At 42.9% G+C, this 13,030-nt stretch overlaps 1 long non-coding RNA gene across 1 annotated transcript in view; it reads left to right on the forward strand.

Annotated features, from left to right (window-relative positions):
- Positions 1-13,030, forward strand: part of LOC123794298 (uncharacterized) — a 43,585-nt gene that overhangs the window by 4,718 nt on the left and 25,837 nt on the right. The window lies entirely within an intron of this gene.

The following is a 13,030-nucleotide window of genomic DNA, read 5'->3' on the forward strand; positions in this document are numbered from 1 at the left end:
AGGCTCATAGCGGAGGAGCCTGATGTGGGGCTCGATCCCAGAACTCCGGGATCACGCCCTGAGCCGAAGGCAGACGCTTAACCGCTGTGCCACCCAGGCGCCCCAGAAGCTTTTTATCTTGAAGTCCCAATCGATGATTTTTGTTTTTGTTTCCCTTGCCTTTGTAGACGTGTCTAGCAAGAAGTTGCTGTAGCTGACGTCAAAGAGGTTGCTGCCTGTGTTCTCTAGGATTTTGATGGATTTCTGTTTCACATTTAGGTCTTTTATCCATTTTGAGTTTATTTTTGTGTATGATGTAAGAAAATGGTCCAGTTCCATTCTTCTGCATGAAAATTTCCCAACACTATTTATTGAAGAGACTTTTTCTCGTTGGATATTCTTTATCCTGCTTTGCCGAAGATTAATTGACCGTAGAGTTGAGGGTCTATTTCTGGGTTCTCTGTTGTGTTCCATTGATCTATGTGTCTGTTTTTGTGCCAGTACCATACTATCTTGATGATTACAGCCTTCTAATACAGCTGGAAGCCCAGAATTGTGATGCCACCAGCTTTGGTTTTCTTTTTCAACATTCCCCTGGTGATTCGGTATCTTTTCTTGGTTCCATACAAATTTTAGGGTGGTTTATTCCAGGTCTGTGAAAAATGTTGATGCTATTTTGATAGGGATTGCATTGAATGTATAGATTGCTATAGGTAGCATTTTAACAGGATTTGTTCTTCCAGTCCATGAGAATGGAATGGTTTTCCACTTTGTGTCTTCCTTAGTTTCTTTCATTAGTGTTCTATAGTTTTCAGAGTACAGATCCTTTACCTCTTAGGTTATGTCGATTACCTGGTATCTTACGGGTTTTTGGTGCAATTGTAAATGGGATTGATTCCTTGATTTCTCTTATTTCTGTCTCATTGTTAGTGTATAGAAATGCAATTGATTTCTGTGCATTGATTTTATATCCTGCCATGCTGCTGAATTCCTATGTGAGTTCTAGTGTATTTTGGATGGAGTCTTTGGGTTTTTAGTATAGGGTATCATATCTGCAAAGAGTGAAAGTTTGACTTCTTTGCCTATTTGGATGCCTTTATTTCTTTTTGTTGTCTGATTGCTGAGGATAGGGCTTTTAGTACTATGTTGAACAACAGTGGTGAGAGTGGGCATCCCTGTCATGTTCCTCACCTTAGGGGAAAAGCTCTGTTTTTCCCCATTGAGGATGATATTTGCTGTGGGTTTTTTGGATATGGCTTTTATGATATTGAGGCTTGTTCCCCCTATCCCTACATTGGAGAGAGTTTTAATCAATAGTGGATGCTGTATTTTGTCAAATGCTTTTTCTGCATCTGTTGAGATGATCATATGGTTCTTGTTCTTTCTTTTATTAATGTGGTGTATCACATTGATTGATTTGTGGATGCTGAACCACTGTTGCAGCCCAGGAGTAAATCCTACTTGATTGTAGTGAATAATCCTTTTAATGTGCTATTGGATCCTACTGGCTAGTATCTTGAAGAGAATTTTGCATCCATGTTCATCATGGGTATTGGTCTCTAATTCTCCTTTTTGATAGCGTCTTTGGCTGGCTTTGGGATCAAGGTAATACTGGCCTCATTGAATGAGTTTGGACGTTTTTGTTCCACATCTGTTTTTTGGAACAGCTTCAGAAGAATAGGTATTCTTATTTAAATGTTTGGTAGAATTCCGCTGGGCCTGGACTTTTGTTTGTTGGGAGATTTTTGATTACTGCTTCAGTTTCTTTGATGGTTATGGGTCTGTTCAGGTTTTCCTTTTCTTCGTGTTTCAGTTTTGGTAGTTTATATGTTTCTAGGAATTTATCCGTTTATTCCAGATTGCCTTATTTGTTGGCAAATAATTGCTCATAATATGTTCTTATAATTGTATTTCTTTGGTTGGTTGTGATTTCCTCTCTTTCATGATTTTATTTGGGTCCTTTGTCTTTTCCTTTTGATAAGTCTGGCTAAGGATTTATTGTTCTTACTAATTCTTTCAAAGAATCAGTTCCTAGTTTCATTGATCTGTTATTTTGATTTCTATGTCATTGATTTCTGCTCTAATTTTTATTTCTCTGCTCTTGCTGGGATTAGGCTTTATTTGCTGTTCTTTCTCCAGCTCCTTTAGGTGTAAGGTTATGTTGTGTGTTTGAGACTTCTTGTTTCTTGAGAAAGGCGTGTATTACTATATACTTCCCTCTTAGGACTGCCTTTGCTGCATCCCACAGGTTTTGAACTGTTGTGTTTTCATTTTCTTTTATTTCCATTTGTTTTTTAAATTCTTCTTTAATTTCCTGGTTGACACATTTATTCTTCAGTAGGATGCTCTTTAACCTCCGTGTATTTGTGCTCCTTCCAGATTCCTCTTGCGATTGAGTTCAGGTTTTAAAGCAAGTGGTCTGAAGATATGCATGGTATAATCTCAGTCTTTTGATACTGGTTGATACCTGATGTGTGACCTAGTGTGTGATCTATTCTGGAGAATGTTCCATGTGCACTTGAGAAGAATGTGTATTCTGTTGCTTTAGGATGAAATACTCTGAATATAATCTTTGAAGTCCATTTGGTCCAGTGTGTCATTCAAAGCCCTTATTTCATTTTTGATCTTTTGCTTAGATGATCTGTCCATTGCTGGGAGTGGGGTTTGAAAGTCCCCTGTTATTACTGTATTATTATCAATGTGTTTCTGTAATTTTGTTATTAATTGGTTTATATATTTGGGTGCCCCAAGTTAGGCTTGTAAGTATTTATAATTGTTAGATCTTCTTGTTGGATAGACCCTTTTATTATGATATTGTGTCCTCCTTCATCTCTTATTACGCTCTTTGTTTTAAGGTCTAATTTGTCCAATACAAGGATTGCTACCCCTGCTTTCTTTTGATGTCCATTAGCATGATAAATGGTTCTCCACCCCCTCACTTTCAGTCTAGAGGTGTCTTGGGTCTAAAAATGAGTCTCTTGTAGACAGCATGTTGATGGGTCTTGTTTTTTATCCAATCCGATACCATGTGTCTTTTGATTGGAGCATTTAGTTCATTTACTTTCAGACTAATTATTGAAAGATAATTTAGTGGCATTTTATTACTTGTAAAGTCACTGTTACTGTAGATTATCTCTGTTCTTTTCTGGTCATTGTTACTTTTGGACTCTCTCTTTTTCCACTCAAGAAATCCCCTTTAATATTTCTTGCAGGGCTGTTTTAGTGTTCATGAATTCCTTTAGTTTTTTTTTTTTTTTTTTTTGTCCTGGAAACTATCTCTCCTTCTGTTATGAATGACAGCCTTGCTAGATAAAGTATTCTTGGCTGCATATTTTTCCCATTTAGCACAGTGAGTATATCATGCCAGTCCTTTCTGGCCTACCAGGTCTCTGTGGATGGGTCTTTTGTCCCGAGCTGCTTTCAGGATTTTCTCTGAAATTTGCGAGCTTTGCTATCATATGTGGAGGTGCTGATGTATTTTTATTGATTTTGAGGGGGGTTCTTTGGGCCTCCTAGACTTGATTGGCTGTTTCCTTGCCCAGATTAGGGAATTTCTTAGCCATAATCTGTTCATATAAACCTCTTGTCCCTCTCCTTTTCTTCTGAGAGGACTGTTATTCTAATACTGTTTTGCTTCATGGTATCGCTGATTTCTCGAATCCTTCCTTCATGAGCCAGTAGTTGTTTTTCTTTTTCTTAGCTTTCTTAATCTCCATCATTTTGTCTTCTATAACTGTCTCTCCTGCCTCATTTATCCCGGCCTTTAGGACCGCTGTTTTTTACTGTATCTCAGTAATAGTATTTTTAATTTCAGCCTGATTAGATTTTAGTTCTTCTATTTCTCCAGTAGGGGATTCTCTAATATCCTCTATGCTTTTCTAAACCCAGCTAATATCTTTATAATCGTTGTTTGAAAACTAGTTCTGATGTCTTACTTACAGTCATATTGATTAAATCCCTGGCAGTGAGTCCTGCCTCCTGTTCTTTCTTTTGGAGTGAGTTTCTCTGTCTCATCATTACGTCCAGAAAAGAATAGATGAGAGAGAGAAAAAATACTAAAATAGCAACAACACCACCAGAAAAATACAAACTAAACAAACTAGAAGAAAACAGAAAGAAAACAAAACAAAAAATCAAACAAGAAGTAAAACAGAACAGAACAATAAACTAGATCCTGGGTGTATTTTGGTCTGTTTGTTAAAAGAATCTAGATCCCAAAAGAGGAAAGAAAGAAAAACTTACATATATACTAAAATAAAAAGAAAGGAAAGCAAAAATAAGAAACATATATAACATATAGATAAAAGTTAAAAAAGAATTAAAAAACAAGAATTGATAAATTAAGAAAATAGCTGGAAAAAAACCCCTGAGAAACTATAGAGTAATAAAAAAACCCACGAAGGCTATATACTGTTTTCCCCAAGAACTGAAGTTTTGTGGTTTTCTATGACCTATAAATTTGGTGTTAGCCGGTTGTTCCTGCTGGTTGGTCTTCTGGAGGAGGGGCCTGTGTCCTTGCCCTGGTGAAATTTTGCCCCCTTTGCCAGGGGGCCAGGCTCAGGGTAAGCAGCTCCGGATTGCGCTATATGCCACTGTTTTGTTCCCTGAAGGCTTTCAGCACCACTTGGGGGGATGAAAATGGCAGCACCCCAATATCTAGCCCCAGAGCTGAAAGTTCGTGCTGCCACTCTTCAGTGAGCACTCACAGAAAAGTAGTCAATCACTCTTGTCTCCCTGGTTTCTGTCCTGTGTTCATCCAGCCTGTGACTGAACTTTTTTATCTCGGGCACACGACCGAGTTTCCAGTCTCCTAACTTTATGGACTCCTGCAGTATGGACTCAGCCATTCCTCCCGGGTGAGGGAGGAGGGTCTTGCCAGGCTACTGCCTATTGCAAGGCCCCTGCTTGGAGAGTGGTTGCGCAATCGTGCAGCAGTTCATGGTTTATGGCAATGCGAGCAGAAAGCTGGCATCTAGACTCGCTGTTTCAGCCAGCTTCCCTGCGCTGATGCTCGGAAACTGTGCTGCACTCAGGCACCTCTGGCTTTTTCTGACCTCTGGTATCCTGTGACCACGTTGTCCCACCTGGAATCCACCACACTTCGCCACCTGAGCAGCTTTAAGCCAGGGACGCCTCCAAGTGCAGCAGACTTCTAAAACTTAACGATTTTGCAGTTCGCTGCTTTTACTACTTTCCGGTAGACACCTTAAGCTCCCTCCTCTCCCTGGTTTATCGCCCGATATATCGCCCTGGATTCGCTTCTCTGCACTGCCTACCTTGCAAAAAGTGGTTGTTTTTTCTATTTGTAGAATTGCAGTAATTCTTTTCTCAGATCTCCAGTTGATTTCGTAGGTGTTCAGAATGATTTGATAACTACCTTGCTGAATTCCAGGGACCAGACGAAATTAGGATCCCCTGCTCCTCCGCCATCTCAAATCCTACTGACCCGTTTATTCTTTAGTAGGATGCTCTTTATCATCCATGTATTTGTGGTCCTTCCAAATTTTTTCTTTTTTTTCCAAAGATTTTATTTATTTATTCGACAGAGATAGAGACAGCCAGCGAGAGAGGGAACGCAAGCAGGGGGAGTGGGAGAGGAAGAAGCAGGCTCACAGCGGAGGAGCCTGATGTGGGGCTCGATCCCATAACGCTGGGATCACTCCCTGAGCCGAAGGCAGAAGCTTAACCGCTGTGCCACCCAGGCGCCCCTCCAAATTTTTTCTTATGATTGAGTTCAAGTTTTGAGTTAAAGCATTGTGGTCTGAAAATATGCGTGGTATAATCTTTTTTTTAATTCAAATTCAATTTGCCAATTTATAGTACATCATTAGTTTTTGATATAATGTTCAATGATTCATTAGTTGCAATAATCTTAATCTTTTTGTACTGGTTGAGACCTGATGTGTGACCCAGTGTGTGATCTATTCTGGAGAATGTTCCATGTGCACTTGAGAAGAATGTGTATTCTGTTGCTTTAGGATGAAATACTCTGAATATAATCTTTGAAGTCCGTCTGGTCCAGTGTGTCATTCAAAGCCTTGTTTTCTTGTTGATCTTCTGCTTAGATGATCTGTCCATTGCTGTGAGTGGGGTGTTGAAGTCCCCTACTATTATTGTATTAGTATCAATTTGTTTCTTTAAGTTTGTTATTAATTGGTTTATATATATGCGTGCTCCCATGTTAGGGGCATAAATATTTACAATTGTTAGATCTTTTTGTTAGATAGACCCCTTTATTATGATAGTATCCTTCTTCATCTCTTCTTACAATCTTTGGTTTAAAACCTAGTTTGTCTGATAAAAGTATTGCTACTCCAGCTGCCCCTTCCTCCCACTCCTCATCTTCTGGGACCCCAGTTATATGGATATTATTTCGCTTTATAAAATTGCTGAGTTCTCTGAATCTCCCTTTTGTAATCTCTAATAGTTTCCTTTCTCTTTTTTCAGCTTTCTTATTTTTCATCATTTTATCTTCTGTATCACTGACTTGCTCCTACGCTTCATCCTTTTTTTTATAGCCTCCACTTGAGACTGCATCTCGGTAATAGCATTTTTAAATTTGGCCTGACTAGATTTTAGTTCTTTAGTTTCTACAGTAGGGGATTCTCTAGTGTCTTCTATGCTTTTTTCAGGCCCAGCTAGTATCTTTATAATCATTGTTTTAAATTCTAGTTGAGACATCTTACTTATATCTGTATTGTTTAAATCCCTGACAGTGAGTGCTACCTCCTATTCTTTCTTTTGGGGTGAATTTTTCCATTCTGCCATTTTGTCTAGAAAAAAAAAAGAAGAAAAAAAGAGAAAAAACAAGAACAACAACAATGAAAAAAAAAACCACCCCTAAACCAAACCGAAACAAGAAAAACCAACAAAAACAAAGCAAAACAAAAAACTAGTTCCTGGATATGTTTTGTTCTACTCATTAAAAGAAATGAGATTCCAAAATAAGAAAGTAGGAAAACTTATATATACATAAAAATGAAGTAAAATTCAGTAAAAGGAAATAAAAACTAAAAAAATATATATAATGTATATGTAAAAATAAAAGAACAAAAAAGAATTGAAAAAATAGGAACATAATTGAAAAATAATACTGAAAGCCTAAAGGATAGAAAAACAATGCTACACACTCTTTTCCCCAAGAGCTGAATCTCTGCAGCTTTCTATGATCAGTAAACTTGGTGCGAGCCAGTTGTGCTGCACTGATTCTCAGATGTTCTTGCCCTGTTGCAAAAGTGCTTCCTTTGCCAGGAGGCTGGGCTTAGTCTAAGTGGCTCTGGATTCCACTAGGCGGCGCTGTTTTGCTCCCTGAAGGGTTTCAGCACCCAACCTTTCCTGCGCAGGATGAAAATGGTGGTGCCCCTCTCTCTAGCCCTGGAGCTGAAAGTTCGTGCCCCTCACTCTTTGGTGAGCCCTCACAGAAAGTCAGTCAATCACTCTTGTCTCCCTGGTTTCGGTCAGAACTGTGTGCTCACCCGGCATGTGACGGAGCGTTTTTATCTCAGGCACTCTGTTTCAAGTCACTAAATTTCACGGACTCCTGCTGCCGGGACCCGCACTGTTCCTCCCTGCTGAGGGAGGGGCACCCCCGTGCTTCTGCCTTTTGCTGGGCCCCCGCCCAGAGAGCGGGTGCGCGACCGTCCTGCAGTTCATAGTTTATGGCAACACAGCAGAAAACTGGCACCGAGACTCGCTGTTTTCGGCCGGGTTCCCCACTTATTCCTGGGAACCTGCCACACTCAGGCACCCCTGTTGTTGTGACCCCAGCGATCCTGAGACCACCCGTCACACCTGGGATTCCGTCCCGCTTTGCCAGCTGAGCAGCTTTAAGCCAGGGACTTAACGCCACTGGCGGACTCCTACAAGTTCCAGTTTTGCACCCTGCTGCTTGTAATACTTTGTGGTATCCTCCTAACGCATGCTGCCTCCTCTCTGCCATTTCCTCAGATACGTCACCCCAGATTCAGGCGTCCGCATTTCCTACCTTCCAAAAAGTGGTTGCTTTTTATTTGTAGAATTGTAGCATTTCTTTTTTCAGATCTCCGAATGATTTCTCAGGTGTTCAGAATGATTTGGTAACTAACTAGCTGTATTTGTGGGGCCAGACAAACTTAGGATCCTCACTCCTCTGCCATCTTAACTCCTCCCCTAAATATTTAAAAAGATGAGGTGGAAGTAAGCTAGGCTGCAGTTGAATTGGCAAATGTAAAAGGAGTGTGTTATGTGTGTGTAACCGTCTGGGTGCGTTCACAATCCTGTAGATTTGCATATGGGTATTTGTGTACGGAGGTTTGTATATATGTGTGTAATTGAACATGTAGGAGCATGTATGGTTGCTTGTGTGTATGTGTCTGCGTACATGTGTGCGTATGTGTGTGTGTGAGCATTGCTCTGAGAATTCCTTATCCTTGCCTCCACTCAGGCTGTTTCATGGTTGCCCCACCCCACCCCATGGGTTATAAGCGACAGAACAGCTCTCCATGTGCAGCACGTGAGAGGGGTTCAGGGTGATGAGTGATGGGGAGAACTGGTACTCTTCATAGTAAAAGAAGAAAACAGGAGCTAAATTGGTGGCACTCTCTTCCTTTCCTGGGTTCCGCTTAATCAAAGTGTCAGACTGTTTTAAGGGATGTACATGAATTGAATTATTTAAAACCTTATAATAGCCCTATGAAATAGGGATTGCTATCAACCCCATTTTACAGTCAGGGAAAGTGAGGTCACTCAGGGGTTAAGTGACTTAATTGGTTGAGCCATGATTCCAACAAAACCATCAGGCTGCTGAGCCCAAGTGACCACTGTTGTTTGTTTTGCGACTGCTGTATACTGTTCACCCACCTCATTAAGGGTCACCTCATTCTGTGGTTCTGACAGCTTCTCCTTCTCCAGCACTGAGTCTTGTTGTGAGTATGTATTTCTCTCTGTCCTGATAGGGGAGTTCATGAGGTTTGAAGTGACAGGAGAGTTGGTTCTACATGGACTGATGGAGTGTGTTTTGTGGAGGTGGTGGGGAGGGAGGTCACATCTGGGCTGTAAGGAGTCAGTGCTGTTTGCATCTGGGCTGTGAGGTGGGCTGTACAGAATGCTGAAGGGCAGAAGACCAGCAGTGGGTGGGCAGAGTTCATTCATCACTGTTTTATTCACAGTCTGAAAGTACAGCCCTGAGTGGGCCTGAGAGACACTTGGGTGACCACTCATGTCCTTCCAATCCCTGCTGTCCCTGATTTGCCTTCTTCCAACTGACTTCCTGATTATAGCTGCTCTCCAAGGTGAGAGGTAAGGCAAGCCTCACCCTTGCTCATGACACTTCCTTTCACCCTGCCTCTGTTCCCTCCTGGAGCCTCCCTGATGGAGTGAGAGGAAAGCAAGTAGGATAGTAAGAACTTGACATTCATGTTGTAAAGAGAAAATAAAACAGATGAACAAAGAAAAGGGAAGGAAAAATAAAATAAGATAAAAATACAGAGGGAGCAAACCATAAGAGACTCTTAACTGTAGGAAACAAACTGAGGGTGGCTGGAGGGGAGGCAGATGAGGGGAGGTGATAACTGGGTGATGGGCATTAAGGAGGGCACGTGAAGTAATGAGCACTGGGTGTTATATGCAACTGATGAATCACTAAGTTCTACCCCTGAAACTAATAATACACTGTATGTTAACTAAATTGAATTTAAATTGAAAAAAAATAAAAACAAGATGTCTGCCTTCAAGAAAGGGAAGGACTGTCTTATGGGGAGGACTGAGTAGTTCTTTGTGAACTGGTGGACTGGAGGCTCAGTGTCTTGCTGGATGTAGGCAGGAGGCTGACCTCAGTTTCTGGTCTTTCCAGCACAGCTACTTGCTTCAGCAAAGCTCGCGAATGGAGAAGATAATAGAAAGTCATCTGGCAAAATGGAAGTCATGATTGTATATATTCCAAGGTCACCACTGCCACACATTTTATTGTTTGGAATGTATTCCAGGTCCTGTCCACACTCAGTAGGAGGAGATTCCACAAGGCCATGTGGACCTGGAGTTGGGGACCATTGGGCCTTATTACCGTACTTACTGGGCCTTAGTCTGCACAGGGTTTTGCAGGTGACAGATGGCAGGAATGGAGGGTAGCAGGGTCTCTGCAGTACACGTGCTCATACACAGGCTGCACAATCACCGAACAAGGTAATTATCACTCTGGGTTCCACGTTGGACAAGATGATCTGCAGAGCTGAGCTCTGTTATCAAAGCAGGGTCCTAGATAAGAGAATCACGGTTGACATTTGGAAAGGTCTGTCTCAGCTTTGTGGAACCCGAGAGGTCATCCTCCCTGAATGTTTCCCCCTTCCCTTGTCAGACCATCTAAATCTCTAGGAAAGCACCATCACTTAACTAAACCATTTTTTTGCTTTCCTGTGTCATGTTGCCAGGGAAATCCTGGTCTCCCACTGTCTCTTCCAGTTTGCCTCAGACGGGATCTTGCAAAGTCACTTCTTGTGATTCCACTGTGTTGGTTTCTTTCCTTTCATCCAGGTTATTTTTTTAGTGATTTTCTCTTGTATTGATGAGCCGGTTACATTAGGAAGTCAGTATTCCATAACTTAACCTTTCCACTAATTTTTGGACCAAATGGGCAGAGGTTCTCTTTCCAAATCTCGGCTCCTTCCCATCCAGGGACAGGACAGTAGTAGGGTTCCTGGAGAGTCAGGAGTGGGTACAGAACCTCATCAGCATGAGGCAGGTAGGTCACCAAAGTGTGCACCTGCATCTTCTTTCTGTCCCTAGCATGTGGCACAACACCTGGCCCACAGTAGGCAACCAATTAGCTTCTGTGTGGATGCTCTTTCCCCAAAACTGACTATGATAGTTGCATTCACCAGGTTATTCACCTGACTCTAAATTCCTTCATGTTTTTCTCACCGGGCCTAGGAGAGAGCCTAACATCTACTACTGCTATATGTGTCTGCTAAATGGAAGTGGGGCTTTCTCTGGCAATTCAAAATTTTTGTCAACTGACTGATACATGCACAGTGTTTGAAAAATTTACATAACATGAAGGTATAGAGTGAAAAGTAAATTTCATCCTCTGTCCCATCCATAATTTTTCCAAACTCTCTCCCTGGACATAACAGATGTTAACCCGTTTCAACAGTATTATAGGGAGAGATTTCCATTTTAGCAGGTGGTGTTTGTTTTTTTTTTAAGATTTTATTTGTTTGAGAGAGAGCATGAGCAGGGGCAGGGGAGAGGGAGAAGCACGCTTCCTGGAGCAGAGAGCCGGATGTGGGGCTCAATCCCAGGACCCTGGGATCATGACCTGGGATCATGACCTGAGCCCAACCAACTGAGCCACCCAGTCACCAAGTATTCTGTCTGCATCTTTGTTCTCAATTAATATTATATTGTGAGACTATCTCACTATTTACATATAAATCTGGTTCAAGATTTGATATAATGACAGTTCTGTTGCTGGTGATTTTTAAAACTTTAAAGGAAACAAAAATCAACCTCATTCCATAGTGACAGAATTTCATGGGAGCACATGGTCACTTAGGTTAAAAATAGCCTCATTCACTAGCCTCCCAGGAAGCTACTTTTGTCTGTGTGACTACATTCTGGCCATCGTGGTGATGCAGAATGAGGTAGTAGGTGTTGCCCTTAAAAGAGGGAAGCTTCCTCATTTTCTGCTCTCTCTGCCCTGCTCATGGACCACGGACATAGTCTTAGGTGTCCTGGGTCATGCTAATAAGGGAACTTCCCAGGGTTATCCTCACCAGCATGCCCGGACAGCCCTTTGGTGCAGAGCGACCCTACAGCCCCAGATGGCTCGCCTCACTCATGGGACACACACAAGCTGCTGTCCCGCTTACGCCACTGCCCGTCAGGTTTCTGTGGCACACACTGAACTAATGCATATAGAGAAGAGAGGACTTCCAGGACTGGGTGGCCGTGGTGGTCTGTTCTGGAGATAAGCCGAGAGAGATATTCAGGGGGCACCACTGTGGGTTCCCTGGACACTATTCTGTGTTGGAGGAAGGGAGAGCTGGGCCCCAGGGACAGCACAGGGAGACTAGAGACTGTCCTTCCATCTTAGTAGCCACGGGGCTGCCCTGGGGGTGTGCGTGGGCTCACCAGCTGTTACGTTTGGGAGCCTGTGTTTCTTCTCTTCCCTTCCTGTCCTTTTCCCAGAATTTCCCTGTTCGCTGCAGCCAGGATGAGACTCCTAGCTGGTGACCTTTCCTCCTCCTCCTCTCCTCCTGTCTGATGGCGGTGGTTGTGGCGGTTGAGATGTGGAGAGGAATCCCCTCAGAAGGAAAAGGAATGCAGGGTCATTTGTTACTGGATTCCATCAGAAATCTGTACTTAACCCAGGCTGGCTTGGACGGCCCACCTTGAGACAGTTGACTCCAGGTCCCTCATATCTTGTCTCCTGGTGATTCCAGATACTCATTGCATGACTTCACTCTATTCTATTTGTTACCAGCAAGTCACTATGTCCAGCTTCTATTCCCAAAGTGGGTATTACACAAGGGCAGGAATACAGGGAGATGGGAACACTGGAGCCTTCTCAGAGTCCGCCTACAACAGGGGTGACTTTGGGAACCACCTGAATGCGTGGCCTCTCAACAGACCTGTGGCTAGGAATGCAGAGACCAGACTAAAGAGTTCAAGTCCAAGGGTGTTGGTGGTCACTCCCCAGGAATCCAGATCAAAGTCGGGATGTCACACGTTGTTGCAGGGGGACAGGGCCTGAGGCTCCACCAGTCAGATGACCACATGCCAGACTTTGACTCAGGACGTGGTGACACAGCCGGGACAGGGCTGCATGCATTTGGCACAGGGGGCATGAGTGGCCATCGTGTCATCCAGCTGCCAGGAGAAGCAGGGACAGCAGTCCTGGCCTCAGGTGCAGTGGTGTGAACAGTGGCATCAGTGCCCAGCGCCGGGGGCGGTGGTTCCTATTTGGGCCTTGACCCAGGGTGGGACGGTGGATTCTGTTCCTGGCTCTGCGGCCTCGGCCCTGTTCTGTGGCTTTCCCTGAAATAAAATGAGGCCCAGTGCTCTCTAACTATAGTAC

The sequence above is a fragment of the Ursus americanus genome, chromosome 32 (genome assembly GCF_024610735.1).
Source record: "Ursus americanus isolate L20-20 chromosome 32, mUrsAme1.1.p, whole genome shotgun sequence".
In the NCBI taxonomy this organism is placed as follows: domain Eukaryota; kingdom Metazoa; phylum Chordata; class Mammalia; order Carnivora; family Ursidae; genus Ursus; species Ursus americanus.